Below are 16,015 nucleotides of genomic sequence, written 5' to 3'. Positions count from 1 at the left end.
TTGACATATACTATGTACTATCTTACATCATTTAGTGCAAGTCTGGTTGCTGGGGGTGGAGAGGAGGAGGTCGTGAGGCGGTTTTTTTGGTGGTGGGAGAGTTGTACAGGAGGTATCTGATAAAAAAAACCTTGTCAAATGAACTTGTTGCATTCCTTATCACAATAAAATTTCCACAAATAGATTTTCACTTATATATCCAGCCTGACTGCAAAATCATGCCCTTCTTCCAATGTTTTCTTCCAAAAAAAAGTATACTACATTGTGTTTTGGCTATGGAATAAGTTTTATTTTTCATATTTTTAATTTTTCTGTTAAAAAAGTGAACATTTTGACAAATACAGACTTTCTTGAAGTACATTAAATTTAATCAAAAGCTCTATTTTTGTTCAGAGCATCTGGAAGGACTGTGCTGACAATTCATTCTCCCTCTAATTGCTTTCATGTATTTTCTAACTCCCAAAGGCACCATCAGGGAAAGAAGTTGTCTTGACTTTCATAATTTCTTTGCAATTGGCTGTAACTTTTTGCGTATCTCTCAGTTTTGTTTTCTCTCCTGAACTGAACTGTTGTCTTTAAAACAAAAAGGGAAAAGATTGGTCAAAGGGGACTGTCTTGCATGCATGTGATGTACAGCACTCAAGAACAGACACGCCCAATGTATTCATATAGGCAAAAGACAGAGAGGTTAAAATGCATATTTCTGATGAGACATAGGGTACAATGAGAGTTTGCAGGAATCCTCTGTTCAAGAGACATGAAACAGCAACTATGAGAGAATTTCAGCTGACTCTTGGCTGAGCTCTTGGCCACTGTTCCCTTTGCACAATGTGATGGCACCCAGCCTGAGTACTAATGGAGGGTGTTAAGGTACATGAGAGGTAGCTTGTGCAAGGTAGCGTGTTGCTAGCTGCTGGCTGGGCAGGAGAGGTGTGTGTGATCCTCACTGACATGCCATGAGCCAGAGCTTCTGGGATGAGGGATGCTGAGATGGCTCCTGGTGGGTGCTAAGGGCCTCCTTACAGCTACAGAGCACTCTTAGCCCTCACCACAGACACCATTGCTCCATCTGTCAGAAACTTCAATTTGAAATGTGTTGTGCTATTACCATGTAAAACCTTGCCAAACTACTGATGTTTTAGTCCTTTTACACTGCCTTTTAAGTCGCTAGAGGGCAATCTCCCTCTCAAAAACGTCCTGGATCTCACTTGGCTTTTAAAATCAGTATCTTGTTAGTTATCACTAAACTGAGACAAATGAGCTCAATTAATTTAATGATAAATTCTACTACCAAAAAGGAGAGAAAGAAAGAGACCATGGGAGAGCTTTTGAATAAATAGCAAGACTTGGGTAAAAAGTCTCTAGACTCTGGGAATCACTCCAAGTGCCAGAATACAGATTTATTGCTTTCTGCAGCAAAAGATGGGCTTGCAGTAATTCCCAACAGGCTTGGTTTGCAGAGAGCACTGACAAGCAAAGTGCAGGCAGGGTTCTGGGAAGGAAGGAACTTGCGGGAATAGCCACAACCTTGCTCCATCAGAGCACGTGTCCTGCCATCTCTTCACAGAGCTGGTCCACCAGCCCACTGAAAAGGCAATGTGACCTAAACTCACATTCCTAGGCATCTCTGTGTCCCCCTGATACTCTTTCTGCTCTTCCCCTGTAAAGATTTTCTCTAAACTGGTTTTCTGACATCACCTATTTGGCTTGGTGGTAATGGCTATTTCTGAGTGTACATTGTCTTTCCTTTATGTTAGGTGTACACAGGACCCAGGTGTACACACAGGCCATTACACACAATCTATCTCCCCCTTCCCCCCAATCCTTTATGCTCCCTCTTCATGTGTGATGCCCAAAAATGAAGTTAGAGTAACTTGCAAACTTTGTTCCCAAGGGGAGCAGCTCAGCCCTTCTAAGCAAAAGTGGAACGTGGACAGGGATAAGTAAGGTAACAGGCTGATTCTACCTTGGAATTATAGAACGGTTTGAGTTGGAAGGGACCTTAAAGTTCATCTAATTCCAACCTCCAGCCATGGGCAAGGACACCTCCCACTAGATCAGGCTGCCCAAGGCCCCATCCAACCTGGCCTTGAACACCTCCAGGGATGGGGCAGCCACAGCTTCCCTGGGCAACCTGTGCCGGTGCCTCACCACCCTCAGCGTGAAGAAATTCCTCCTTATGTCTTGTCTAAATCTTCCCCCCCTCCAATTTATAGCCATCTTCCCTAGTCCTATGACTACAAAACTTTATAAAAAGTCCCTGAGCCCAGCTTTCTTGTAGCCCTTTTCAGTACTGGAAGGTCACTATAAGGTCTTCTTGGAGGCTTCTCTTCCTCAGGCTGAACAGCCCAAACTCTCTCAGCCTGTCCTCACAGCAGAGGTGCTCCAGCCCTCTGATCATCATTGTAGCCCCCCTCTGGATCTGCTCCAACAATTCCATATTCTTCTTATGTTGAGGATTCCAGAACTGGACACAGAACTCCAGGTGGGGGGAGATCCTCACAATAGATGAATAGAGAGGCAAAACCCTCTCCCTCAACCTGCTGGCCAGGCTTCTTTTGCTGCAGCCCAGGATACTGCAGATAAAGGGAAGTTGTCAGGAGTGGGATTCGAACCCACGCCTCCAGGGGAGACTGCGACCTGAACGCAGCGCCTTAGACCGCTCGGCCATCCTGACTGCTGAGGACATCCCACTTTTGATAGTGAGTATCTTTTTTTATTACCATTCCGTACCCCCCTCCTGAGCTCTTATCTGAGGCTCTTGCAATCATAGAATAGGATCATAGAATAGCGTTGGAAGGGACCTTCAAGATCATCTGGTTCCAACCACCCTGCCATGGGCAGGGACATCCAGTGTCACGTAAGACAGTGACACTACACCAGTGGTCAAAATATAGTAAGCCATCCAGCTCACCCTAATCAGGCCAACTTTTGCCATCCTCATCGGAGGTGTGTAGTGCCCTCGACTTCTCTGGAGTCTGACCTATCCTGCTGAAGGAAGATGTGCAGTCTCAAAAAAAATTAAACAGATCCGGGTAGCAAATGTATTTTACCCTATTCTGACCCAAGCTATTTCAGTACAAAGAAATGGAGGATGCTTTTCTCATGACACGGGTATTTGTTAGTTCTGCTCCAAGCAACGTCTTTGATCTGAAAGAAAGGACAGGGTAAGAGTCTGGCTTTGAAAGCATCTCCTGAAGGACTGATGAGGAACACACAGATGCTACCAGAGACCAGGCATGTGGAGACTGCGGAATGTATTTTGAACAGGAAAGATTCTCTAATTTACCCTTACCATTCTCACGAAAAGAAATTACAAGGAAATGCATCAAAGGAAGAACTAATCAGATTTAAAGACTTTGTACTAATTAGAGAAAAGAATGGCATCTTCTCAGGCTCCCCTGGGTGGTGGTAATTACCAGCTGCAAAAGTTTACTGGATTAAAAATCTAAATATCTTCTTGTTTCCTTTCTTGGAGAAGCCACTCTTGGAATCGGGCAGCTACACAGGCCAACAGCTCAGAAAAATATGCATCAAGCCTCCTTCAGCCTGGAGCACTGCTTTACATACAAGGTGATCCAGAGCCCGATCCCCACCCATGGCCCAGCTGCATCTGGCCCATCATGCTTCTGCTCTTGCCTTGGAGAAGATGGGTACCATTTGTTATCCAGCAACCCAAGCAGCCAAACCCCTTTTGGCACAACTGCAGGCAGCCTTAGACCAATCTGCTTCTGCACTACTCCAGCAGCAAAGGCCAGGTCATAACCCCTCTGGTGATGATATTGTCACTGACACAGCTGGAGGACCTGAGAGGCAAGGTTACAGAAGCTGTAACTCAAAGGGGCTAGGTGATGCTTTCCAGGGAAGGCGTTTTATTAATTCAAGAGAGCTTATGAAAGTCCAGTTCCATGCAGGTAATGAACCAAAAAGAAAGCACAGCTCAAAGGAAATAAAAAAACCTCCTCACAAAAAAAAAGAAAGAATTTTTAAGGAAATCAACATCAAGTGGTGAATTCCTATGATCACCTTTTAAAAGGGTAAGAACATATTACTGAGAAGGATCTCATCAGCCACCCAATCCATCCACTGCTCTTTCCAGTCCTTTCCTCCAAATGAACCAGGAGCTGTTTCAAAGGTAGTTAGATGATTTGCCCCGGCTCCTCAGTCAGGCAGACTGTTTCAGACCCGTACAGATCATGAGGAGCTTTCTTTGTACTTTCAGCTGAAGTGTCTCCACAACCAGCGTTGTCTGGTTTATACCAATACAGATTAAGCAGCTGTTCTCTCTCCAAAGGGTTTGCTGTTCATGCAACCATCAAAAGGGTAACAATGAGCTCCCTTGGATTTAGCTGAGCATGATTAGATATGCCAAACTCTATGGTCTTTTTTTCTCTGTTGAAACCTCTGTTCCAGTCCTGCTCTGCACCTTTTCCATGTGTAATTCATCTCAGCGTGGATAGCTAGGTTGGTTTGCAGTGTTCCAGATGGGATCTCATCAGTATCTCCTGTAATGTCATGTCACATAGAAAGTACTAATCCATGCAGCACATTCCCTGTGCTGAAAAGAACACCCAGGGGCCAAGTTCCTTTAAACAATAACTGCAACTTCAAAGGAGGAGTAACTATCATCAATTATTTCTTTTGTCAAACCAGGTTAGGCTGGTTGAAAGTCTTGCCATGGTCCAGTTGTCTTGGACGTGAACCAAATTCCCAAGGCTCTGAGCCAACAGATTCATCATCTCCATGAGCCCTGAGCTCAGGGCTCAATGAGCCCGTTTCAGCACATTCCTCTCTTCCCCTGACAGTCGACAACTAGCTCTGGGCTGTTTCTTCTCAACTTGTTCCTTTTGAGTTAGTGGTAGACACCATCCCTCCTTGTAAAACAAATCTGGCTTTTTACCAGTAAGCTGAAGAGTTTGGCTGTTTTCTAGCTGTGTCATTAAAATGCCATAGACTGGAGAGGCAACAGATCAGTGACCTGAGCTAATAGCAGCAAAAAGGATTAAATGAACAATAGGTCTTGAATGTAATTTATGAATGCCATTAGCTGCTGAGAGGGAATTACATTATAGCTGCAGCTCTGAAGAGGAAGGGTGGGTCATATCTAGGCAGGAAGAAAAAGAAATACATCTGACTGCATTTGGATTAGCAAACAATGATATTAATTCGCCATATGATACATCTTATGCTGCTATGTTTAGGTCAGATGTAATAATATCTGAACAAAGGCAAACTGCGTTATCTGTATCTTGTGTTCAGACCCCCATGGACAGCAAATATTATGTTTGTATTTCAGAGCTGCTGGTCCACCAACCCTGCCTGGTCAAGCATAGTTCTCTGTAAAAACTCTTGCAGAAAGGCAGGTTTTCTTCTTTTCCCAGGTGTGGTGGTGTCCAAGAGGCACAACAAAGTTGCACGAGCACTTCCTTGCAGCCTGTGCCCCACATCCTGGGGATGGGACTGAGCAAGCAATTCCTTTGTTTGCAGTATCTCCTCCACCTTTTGTTTGATAGCCAACATGGTATCTCATTAAACTGCTTAGCTTGGCAGCTGGGGCCATTTGTTATAGTGTGATATGAAGGATCATAATCAGATTAAACTTCAGGATCATATTGCGGAGGGAGAGATTAGACTGGAGACTAAAGCAAAAGTTTAATTTTGTGTGACAGTGCAGAGTTGCCTTTACTTGTGGAGTAAAGAGGGGAGAAAGTGCAGGCTTAAGCTGGGGAAGATCTTTTCTTGCTGATTCACTGCTCAATTTTGAGCAAAAGGGTTTTAACACCCACTTTGAAATATAAGGTAGCTCCACAGCCACCAGCCCCTCACAGATTTGGTTCATTCTGATTTGATTCCCAGATGAGGAATTGAGGGCTTGCACAGGGAAGGAAATCCCAGGGGATGTAAATGATGCCAGACGCCAAAGCTGCATGTGCTGAAGCACAATACTTCTGGGAGAGGGTTGTCCTTGCCTCTAGCCACAATTCTCATTGTCCCTGAGCTGGAGGCACAGATCCTTGAGCTGAACTGCTGTTCCTCAGCTCCTTCCCTCTCCAGTGCATTTAGCACAGAGTCCCATGAGCCCTCCAGCAGTCTGGAGGCAGGAGACACCCTCCGAAAGTCAGCAAGAGCCCTGCTGTGAGCTGATCAGCTAGAAGGGCTTCTGTGAGTTCCTCTGAGCAGATTTGGTGAGTATTAAAAGTAGCAATAAGACAAAAGTTGACAGGTTGGGAAATGCAACATGCAGATGAATTTCTGACATCTCTGTCACCAGAGAGAAATATTATTGTGGGTTAAAGCAGCTCAGGTCTCTGCCCTGAGCCCATTGGACAGGCAGGTCTCATGGGGAGATCTCAGCTACCACCAGCTTCAGAAACAAACCAAGACCTCTGCGGCTCTCTCCGTGGGCATTGTAAGGGGCGGCAGGAAGTTTTTAAGACAGTGGCTGCAGTAGTGCAGCTCGGGAATCTCTGTCCTTATTTTTTCCTCTTAGGCAGAGGACAGTTAAAACAAATGAGGGGGCAAAATCTGTACAGAACTGCTTTGTCTCAAGGCAGCTCCAGGTTCAGAGGAGATGTGTGAACTCATATAATCACAAGCATATCCTGTCATCACCAGTGGTAATATGTAAATATACTCACTTTCACAAATGGTAGCTAGGCTGAGTCCTGCCTCAAATGAAGTAAAAGCCGTCCAAAAAGTGGAAATAAAAATGGGTGTATAATCTTTTTAAAACTGTACCTAAGACAATTGAAAGCTCTGTTCCCGCTCTCCCTTTGTTACTTCTCCTGGAGATACACTTGGTGAATAATTTATTCTCTCATCAGCTTGATCTTTTGCTCAGATATTGTACCCTCTTCCTTCTCCTTTGTCTGCTTTCCATTCCCTAGAGACTAAGTACTTCAGGGCAGGAGCCTGGCATAAAAAGATCTTCAGTCTTATTGTGCTTCCTGAAACTTAACACGATGCAAACCCCTAGCAAAATCTCAGAGTAATGAAGGAGATCCTGATCTGAAAAGTTGTCAGAGCCCTTCCAGCCACCCAAGATGACTTATGGGGTGATAAGAAGGCAGTCGGTGGGGAGCAGATAGATGACAAACTCACACCCTGCTCTGCATGAGTGCTACAGCCATGCAGATTGCTAACAATGTCCCCTGGTTTGGGATGATGAAGTGCCAGTGTGCAGGGGATGGAGGTGCCAGATGCTTAGTATATGGGTTCAGGGAACTTGCATCTAACATGTAGAACTGAAAAAAAAAGATGGCAGCAGACTGTCTTCCCTTCCTGGTGCCTGACAGAAACTGAGAAAGGGCACTCGCACAATTGGAAAGCATAAATCAAGCCGTGACGCTCTTTAATCTTGCAGCAGGATGGAAGATGCTTGCTGCTCCCATTGAACAAACTGGAAATCTGGACTGCCCCCAGGACCTCCATGCAGTATGTTGACTTTGGGTGAGCTCTTAGCCCCTCAAAGAACCAGGGAAGCTGCTAAAGAGGCAGAGGTTTTTGGCAGCACTTGGATTCTTTTCTGTTCAGCCTACAGCAATGGTGGGAATGAAGCAGGGGCAGAAACCCTGCTCTGGCTGGCCAAGCCCACCATGGCTGCAGCAGTGGTCTGAGCCAATGCTTTACAGAGTGAAAGCAGCTATGCACCCCCATGATCTCCTCCCTCTGTGGCACTGTATGCTCCCAAAAGCATCCCTGCTGATGAAAAAGGCTGCTCTCAGCAAAGGCATCTCAGGTCTTGCTGAAGATTTTAATAAGTGATGACAATCATAGGCAATATGGATATGATATACATTACGTAATGTAGGTACTACCCAGAGAAACTTAGGCTGTGTTTTCCTCCAGCACTCTCTGTAGGAACACAGACAACGTATTTGTGGCAAAGCCCAAGCTCTCTCTGCCTACACACCAAGCTGGAACAGCAGGCACCTTCCCTTGCAAGCACAGTGCAAAGTGCACTGCTGAGAGGAGACTGACCCCATCAAATCTTGTATTCTTGTTGCCCTGGTGACTTTGTCAGATAAGGTAACCTAAGGTAACCTATGCCCAGTCACTGCTCTTTCATGTATTAAAGGCTCTTGAAGGCTGTGATCCTGCTAAAGCCCACAGACAGAGAGAACTCAGTCTTTAATATGCCTCTTGGAGCCGCTGCAACGTAGAACTTTTCTGAAAATGGCTTCAATTATGTTCCACCAGGCACTGAGAGAGGGCAGTCTAAGGCACAGTGGTGAGACATCAAAGCTGATAAAGTCAAACCCCGTGACACACACAGAATTGGGGCCTATGAAGAGGGGATACCAACACCTAAAAATAAGGGCACCAGGCTTCTGGCAAATAAAAGTACTTCAAGGGTGGTTAAAAGGCTCCAAAACAAGAGCAAAAACCTGAGGTGATCTCTGCTTTGCCTGCTGTCTATGCAACAGCCACGTGGCAAGCTGGACTGACAGAGGATGGGATGAGAAGGGGGTTGGGATGTGAAAGAGGTTGGGATGTGGAGGTGGCAGCAACATCATCAGGCAGCCTGGTCAAAGTCATTAACGTGATCACAGCATGGAGAAGCTGTAGCAACTGGTTGCTTTCATTGGGTAGGATTTACAAGGGCAGTTTTTACACCAAAGGGGAGGACCACATCCCTGTTTGTGTTACAGCACTTAACTTTCCCCTTTTACTTGGGAAACCACAGCAAAGGCCGCTCTTGGTGTTCTCAAATTGCGTCTCGTTGAACCTTCAGCCTACAATCGAAACAAGAAAACAGAAAACAATCCTTCAATAGTCACTGTTTAGATCCAAAATACAGGCAATTTATGAAAAACATGCTAGCATCCAAACCTAATGTCTGCTTACTGAGCTCTATATAACACATGGTTAGTGAATAGGAGGGCACTGGGGTCCAGGTGCGTTTTTCTGAACAGGAAACATCTCAAAAACCAAATAGAAATTTTTAACAATACTCAGTAATTAAAATACAGCCTAAAGCACCACCGTGGGAGCAGTCTGGAGGAACCTTAATACACATTTCTGCTTTACCCTGTATCCAGGGCACAGCAAACATAGCTCTTTGTGAGGCTGGTCAGGTACCCATGAACTTGCTGTGCTAAGCTTTCACTGAAATTTTGCACAAAACTTGGAGGCATGAACAGGTGCAACCTTTTCTTGGTTCACAGAGAGACTGGCCTGGTCTGTGACCAATAATAAAGGAAAATAATAAAGGAAAACTAGAATGTGTGCCAGATTCTGTGGCTTAATAGACAGAAACACTAATGTCAGTCCAGCAAGGGTCTTGTGATACTGACAACAAAGGTATGGGCGAACAATGCAATGGTTCTTACCTATGTACACTGGGCAACTGTTCAAACTAAAGATTGACTTATTGCAGCCTCTATAAGAGCCTCTATAAGAGGCTGCAATTCAAAATTAACTTTAATTGATTTTGGTTTTCAGCTGTCTGCTCTTAGGAGCCAGAAAAGCCTTATAACAAAATCCTGGTCAAATTAAATGCAGGTGCTGAAGTGTCATTTGAAACACTATCAATATAAGGCATATGGTAGTGCTTTGAAAGAAGATAACCATTAAAATCATCTGATCTCCCCTTCTTCTTCCTTCCATTTCCCCTCATTTTGTCACCACAACGTCCCTAAAAGCATCCTCAGATATTACCTCCGTCTGGCTTGGGCATGGCATGAAGACACCATAAGCCTCAGCCCACCTCTGAAAGCCTGCAAAGACTGGGTAAGAATTGAGCTGCATTTAGTAGGACTTTTAAGGTGACGGAGCTGTAGTTTCTCCTTCTGAGCACAGCCATTTGGCACAGGTAGTACTGTGCATCATTTTGGGAGGGGGATGGGAGGCATGACTGAAGTGTTGCGTATTCAAAACTTCTCCTTACTTGAATCAGCACACGAAGCGTAAAGATGGCCAGTGGCTTATCCGAAGTGATGCAGCAGAGGGTGAGAGGCAGACCTGGACCTTGCTCTCCCATCCTTCTGGCCTGACGCCTTAGTGTGTGCTGAGCTGAGGAATCATCTGCGACTGTACAGCTCGTCCTATAAGCAAAAATGCTGCTGCTGCTCCTAGTGATGCTGTGATGATTTTCTCTCTGTTGTTATGTCTTATTGTTAATGGTATGGTTTCCCTCCTTGGTGATTATAGAGCCACCTTTTGTCAAACTGCAGTTCTTTATCTGCAACATTCCTTGTGCCTTGGATGTAAATAGCCTTCATTAGTTTCAATAGTTTCTGGCTGTAAATACAAGATTTTCATGAGGAGAGCATTTTATGTACTGCTGCACTGGCCTCTGTTTTAATCGTGGTCCCGCAACCAGCCAGGAGTGACTGCAAGGATGGTATTTCCCAGATGGACCAGAAATAACAGTATTTGCAGTAACTGTTTCTTCAGCCTGGGCAAAAAGCTATAACAGTATCTGGACCTCTGTCGCTATCTGCCCGGAAACACTGTAGATGCTATTGCGCTTACCTGCTGCAAGGAAGCAATATTTCTCTGCCCCTCTTCTGCTACGTGATGTGGCCAACTCAAGTGAGAGCTCCACCAGGAGCTGCCTGGTTCTCAGTACCACAAAACCACTGCCCTGTTTTGGGGCAATTTTTGCGCTGCATCTCCAGGTGGAGGGGGACCTCCTTGTATTTATTTCTCCCCCATCACGGGACCATTCCAGCCCTGCTGCCAGCAGCTGAGTGCTCTGGTGTCCATCAGTGTGACATCAGGTCTACAGCTCCCACAGTTCAAGCGCTGCCCTCTGTTCTTCCAGGAAGAGCCCTTCTTGCTGCTCTCCCCTTCCTCCGCTCCTGATGCGTGCAAGCAGGGGAGGGGACAGGTAGGTCGTCTGTCTGATGCCCTACATGCTGTGAGTGCCTGCTTATATAATTATATTATAAATTATAAATTTATATATATAAATTTTATGTAATTTATTATTTTTATTATTTATATAAATTCTATAATATAATTTTTATATAATATAAATATATAATTATATCCTATATTTATATTGTGTATATATATTTTATATATTAACCTGGCCTTCAACACCTCCAGGACAGCTTCCCTGGGCAACCAGGGCCAGTGCCTCACCACTCTCATTGTGAAGAATTTCTTCCTAATGTCTAATCTAAACCTTACCCCCTCCAATCTATAGACTTTCTGCCTTGTCCTATCATTCCAAGCCCTTGTAAAAAGTCCCTCCACAGCTTTCCTGTAGCCCCTTTCAGTACCTGAAGGTCACTATAAGGTCTTCTCGGAGCCTTCTCTTCTCCAGGCTGAATAACCCCAACTCTCTCAGCCTGTCCTCACAGCAGAGGTGCTCCAGCCACCCTCCAGAGTGCCGCAGTGCAATCTTTTTACCTCTTCCCCTTGAAGAACCATGAGCAACGGGGAGAAGGAGCTGGTGGGACTTCAGGTTACTGCTGTTTTGTTCTCCGCTGCCCTCCGTGTTTCTTGGGTGGTGGGGAAGAAGGTACTGTCAAGGGTCCTGCTCCATTTACTTACTTTTGTACACGTGCCTTTTTCTGCTAGGAGCATCCTCCAGCCCTCCAGACCTTGTGCCTGTGGTTCTGGTTCTTCCTCTGGCTGCAGAGAGATTGGATTGCTGGAGAGAGGCTAGGACAGAGGGGAGGCAGGGCAACAGGGGAAGCTTTCAGGCACTTCGTGGAGTTTAATACCGAAAAGGCTTTCTGCAAGACGAGAGAGGGACAGTGGCGCACAGAAAGGCAACTGCTGGAAGGCCCATGAGGATGCTCCAAGGGATGCAGAGTCCTCTCGCCATGCCCGGTCCCGGGGTCGCCTCCACAGGCGGCCGCTGGGGTGCAGTGCAGCCCCGACATCGTGGAGAAGCACCAGGGCATCTTCTGTCCCCGGATCCCGCCCCAGGGAGCCACCGGAGTGGCCGAGGTCTACTTGAAAAGAGCAATCCGTGCACACGTGAACCTTCTTCTTCCCTCTTCCCCGCCTCCCCTAACCCCCCTATCTAGGGAACATAGAATGAATCATAGAATGGTTTGTGTTGGAAGGGACCTTAAAGCCCATCCACTTCCAACCATGGGCAGGGACACCTCCCCCTAGACCAGACTGCTCATAACCTCATCCAACCTGGCCTTGAACACCTCCAGGAATGGGACAGCCGCAGCTTCCCTGGGAAACCAGGGCCAGTGCCTCATGGCTCTCATTGTGAAGAATTCCTTCCTAATGTTTAATCTAAACCTTCCCCCCTCCAATTTATAGCCATTCCACCTTGTCCTATCACTCCAGGCCCTTGTCAAAAATCCCTCCACAGCTTTCTTATAGCCCCTTCAGTACTGGAAGGCTGCTATAAGGTCTCCTTGGAGCCTTCTCTTCTCCAGGCTGAACAACCCCAGCTCTCAGCCTGTCCTCACAGCAGAGGTGCTCCAGCCCTCTGATCATCCCTGTAGCCCTCCTCTGGAGCTGTTCCAACAGTTCCATATTCTTCTTATGTTGAGGATTGCAGAACTGGACACAGTACTCCAGGTTGGGTCTCACAAGAGTGGAATAGAGGGGCAGAATCCCCGCCCTCAACCTGATGTTTATGCTTCTTTTGATGCAGCCCTGAGTACAGTTGGCCTCTGGAAATCATAATGTTAGGAACAATCTCTGCTTGTAGGGAGTGGCTGAAGGATCTGGGGCAGATAGAGCTGATCCTCCATCTCACTACCTGAGCTTTAAGCAGAGGCTTCCTGGATTCAGGGTAATCCAGCACCAGAGCCATCCCTGCCAAGGCAGTAGGTAACAGCCTAAAGTAAAACCTGCCTTCCCCGGGCAGAAGTCACAGCTGAGCATGTCCGCACCTGCCTCACGGTCAGACAAGGCAGAACATTGTTTCACACTTGGGCAGCTCCACAAAATCTCCTGAAAAGACTCACATGCATTTTTATGTTATCCAAAGGTGCATAGATTTTTTTTTTCTCACCTGCTCTGATCCAAGCATGCATTTTCCTCTGCATTAACCATGCCGGCATGAGCAAGCAGGCGTTTCCTGGGCAGCAAACGTACCCACTGCCCCTTGCTCCTCCTCAGCGCCAGCCTGGGCCAAGAACATCATGTACCTGCTGGTGGGTGGTGCGCGTCAATGCCTCCACTGCACTGTTATGTTCCTCAAGCCAACACGAAAAGATGTCCTTTGTCTTTTTTTTTTTTCTCTCCTCCTTTTAAACGACTGTGCTGGATTTATTGGGCAATGGAAACTTTCCATTCCAAATGACTCAAGTTATGCTGGAAACTGAAATATTTAAATATTTCTCAGCAGCCTTTTACACAGCTCCTTCCTGTTCCTGATCTCCGGAAGATCTTTTAAACCCACAGATGAGCTGGGGTGCCATTTGTTGCTTCCCCTCGCCCCCCTTCCCCAGACTGAGCTTCAGGCTTTAAGTTGCTGAGCACTGCAGCCCCCTTTGCTGGGAGCAAGGCATCCTCAGCCAGCATGGGGTCCAGATGCAGCCAGGCAATTTGGATGGAATCACTAGTCCTAATACCACACTTCCAGCTTGCCAGCGCCGCATTAGCAGCATGTGCCTCCTTAAAAGCAGCACTGTGCTCTGGTAATCAGATCCACCCGGTCCAAATTCCTTCCCACTTGCCCAGATAGCAGCTCAGGGAGGCAGCTGGTGGTGTGCCAGCCCAAAGGAAAGTCCATGTATGAGGGTAGCTGGTGTGGGGAGGAACCTGTGTAACTTATCACAGTGCAATTGCTCTCCTGCTCAGATTTGGGGTGCCCCTGGGCCCCCCTAATCCCAGATAGCAGTCCAACAAGTGAGGATGATGTTGTGTGAAAACCATAGGCAGTACCTTGGTGTCTGAGCTGAACCTCATCTGTTTCAAAGACCTTGTCCATAAATGGAGTTATTTCAGAGTAAGGGAAAAGTACTCACCCTTTACACCACACATGACGTTAATTAGGCATAGTAATTAACATGCAAATATTAGTTGTATCTAAATTAATTGCTGAGCAAGGGCATACCCTGTGTAAGCAAGCCAGCCCAGCCCTGAGTGAGTGACTTTTAAAGGCAGCGCTGCCTGGCATGGGCAACTGGAGTGCAAAGAGCGGCAGGCTGTTGGTGTGACTCCCTGCTGGCACTCAACACAGCTTGGCTCAGCCCTGGGGACGGTCCCTGGGCTGCTGCTCCCCTGCAGTGGGCCCTGTCAGCAATCCCTCTCCATCAGCCCTCAAATCTGCAGCAGCCCCTGGGTGCAGCTGGTTAGGGGTGACCCCAGCTACAGATACTTCTCCTCCAACACACCTTAGTAGCACACAGCAGCCAGCTCTGTCTGGGGTGTGGAAAATACAATGTCAGCGGGACCTGGCCCCTATAGGTGCTCTCCACTCAAAGGACTCGCAATAAAAATCATGTTCCCTTGTTGTGGCAGGGAGATGGAGACCTCTTGCGAGTGTGCTGGTGAGCCCCCTGTACACACATCTCCTGTCCCACGAGGCAGCCATGTCCCCATGTCACAGCCTAGTGCTTCCAACCGCAGGTATGGGGACTGCAGAGGATGAGCATGGCCCCGTTGTGGCCAGTGGGGTGAGTACGGTCTACACAGATGAGCCAGCTGCAGGGAGCCCAAAGTGTTTGTCCTCACACTGGTGTGACCAAATGACCCGTGACACCCTGGTTTTCTGAAGAATAACAAGCGTTGACAAGCCACAGTGAGGCTGAGTCATTCTGGTTGGAGCGCGTATATGCAAAATGCAAGGGGCCATCTCAGATCTGTCCGCAGCAGGAACACTGGCTGTAGTCAAATCGGTATGGTCACGGACTGGGTGGGACCAGGAGCAAGGGCTGGAACTGTGCTGCAGCAGTAACAGCATCAGATCAGCGTGCTGCCTGTTGCAGCAAGGCTGGAGACTTGGCTCTGAACGAGAGGTTAAAATAATCCCTCCCTGTCCTTTGGGGAGGATGGATTTCCACTATGAGAAACATCAGCTTGGATGGGAGATTTCTGATTGAAGCACTGCTTTGCTGCAGCTATGCAGGGTGATAGAGAGAGCAAGTAATGCCTCTTCCCCCCCTCTTATTCCCAGCTCTAGCACCATGCATACCATTTGCTGGTTTTCCCTCAGTCTGCATCCAGACCACCCTCTGCATCCCACTGAGGTTTGCTTGTGTTACCTACAGGGGAAACATCAAAATCTGGGTAGTTTCCCTCTTGATAGTGACCTTTTTTTTAAAAAAAAGAACAACCAAAACAAACCATTTCAGTTTGTACTGTTTTTTACATTAAATCTGTATCAACAACCACAATTCTTTGTAAATCACTTCTGTGGTTTTCATATTAAATATTTCTTCTTAAAGCCCTAAAGAGAAGATGAGAGACCTTGCTCTTCATCTTAAATGTGATTGAAATCTCAAGATTTCCATGCAGGTGGATGCACTGGGCAGCACTGACAAGTGCTCACAGTAGTTACTCCAGTAAAGCTCCAGAGCTTGGAGCTATGTTCTTATGAAAACCACCACATTTTCAATGAAATAATAAAGTATCTTTCCAGACCTGGGTTGTGGGAGGGAAGAAAGTGTGAAAAATGTGAAAAATGAGCCTACAAGGCTCACTTTTCTCAAACTAAGCAGTAAACAAAAACTTTACAGGTTCCTCAAAAAAAAAAAAAAAATCTTAGCTTTTTTGTCATCACCTTCACGACACTTGTAATCCTCAGATATATTTTTTTATTACCACTTCCCCTCTTCCCTCCTCAAAAAAAAAGCCAAGGAGTTGGTGATAAAAAGGCAGCCATTAATCCACCCATCAAGTGGTTCTGAAAATACAACCTGTGGCAACATAGTTGAGATGGATGGTGGTGCTGGGATGCCTGTGTAAATAGCCAGAAAGGAGCCTTCTATATTTAAAAGGCTAATATGGTGGTTAAAGCAGAAAACAAGACATGCGAGTCCATTAATTAGGAATAGAAAGCTTCAGTCTCTGAAGCTCTGGTACATATCACGCTTTCCTCCAGCCCTTGACTTCCTCTCCACCCTGGTTATTAGATCTTTCT

At 46.4% G+C, this 16,015-nt stretch overlaps 1 long non-coding RNA gene and 1 other non-coding gene across 2 annotated transcripts; both read right to left on the bottom strand.

Annotated features, from left to right (window-relative positions):
• Positions 1 to 2,594: 2,594 nt before the first annotated feature.
• TRNAL-CAG (transfer RNA leucine (anticodon CAG)) lies at positions 2,595 to 2,677 on the bottom strand. The gene has a single exon. It is a non-coding gene; the product is annotated as a tRNA-Leu (tRNA).
• Positions 2,678 to 8,560: 5,883 nt separating this feature from the next.
• Positions 8,561 to 13,027, bottom strand: LOC138716725 (uncharacterized). The gene is made up of 3 exons (XR_011336716.1): positions 12,941 to 13,027; positions 11,506 to 11,586; positions 8,561 to 8,735 (listed from the first exon to the last, which is right to left on the bottom strand). It is a non-coding gene; the product is annotated as an uncharacterized lncRNA (long non-coding RNA).
• Positions 13,028 to 16,015: the final 2,988 nt, after the last annotated feature.

Source organism: Phaenicophaeus curvirostris, chromosome 1, assembly GCF_032191515.1.
Source record: "Phaenicophaeus curvirostris isolate KB17595 chromosome 1, BPBGC_Pcur_1.0, whole genome shotgun sequence".
NCBI classification, from domain to species: Eukaryota; Metazoa; Chordata; class Aves; order Cuculiformes; family Cuculidae; genus Phaenicophaeus; species Phaenicophaeus curvirostris.
The sequence above is the reverse complement of the archived record's forward strand: the minus strand, read 5'-3'. Positions and strand labels throughout refer to the sequence as shown.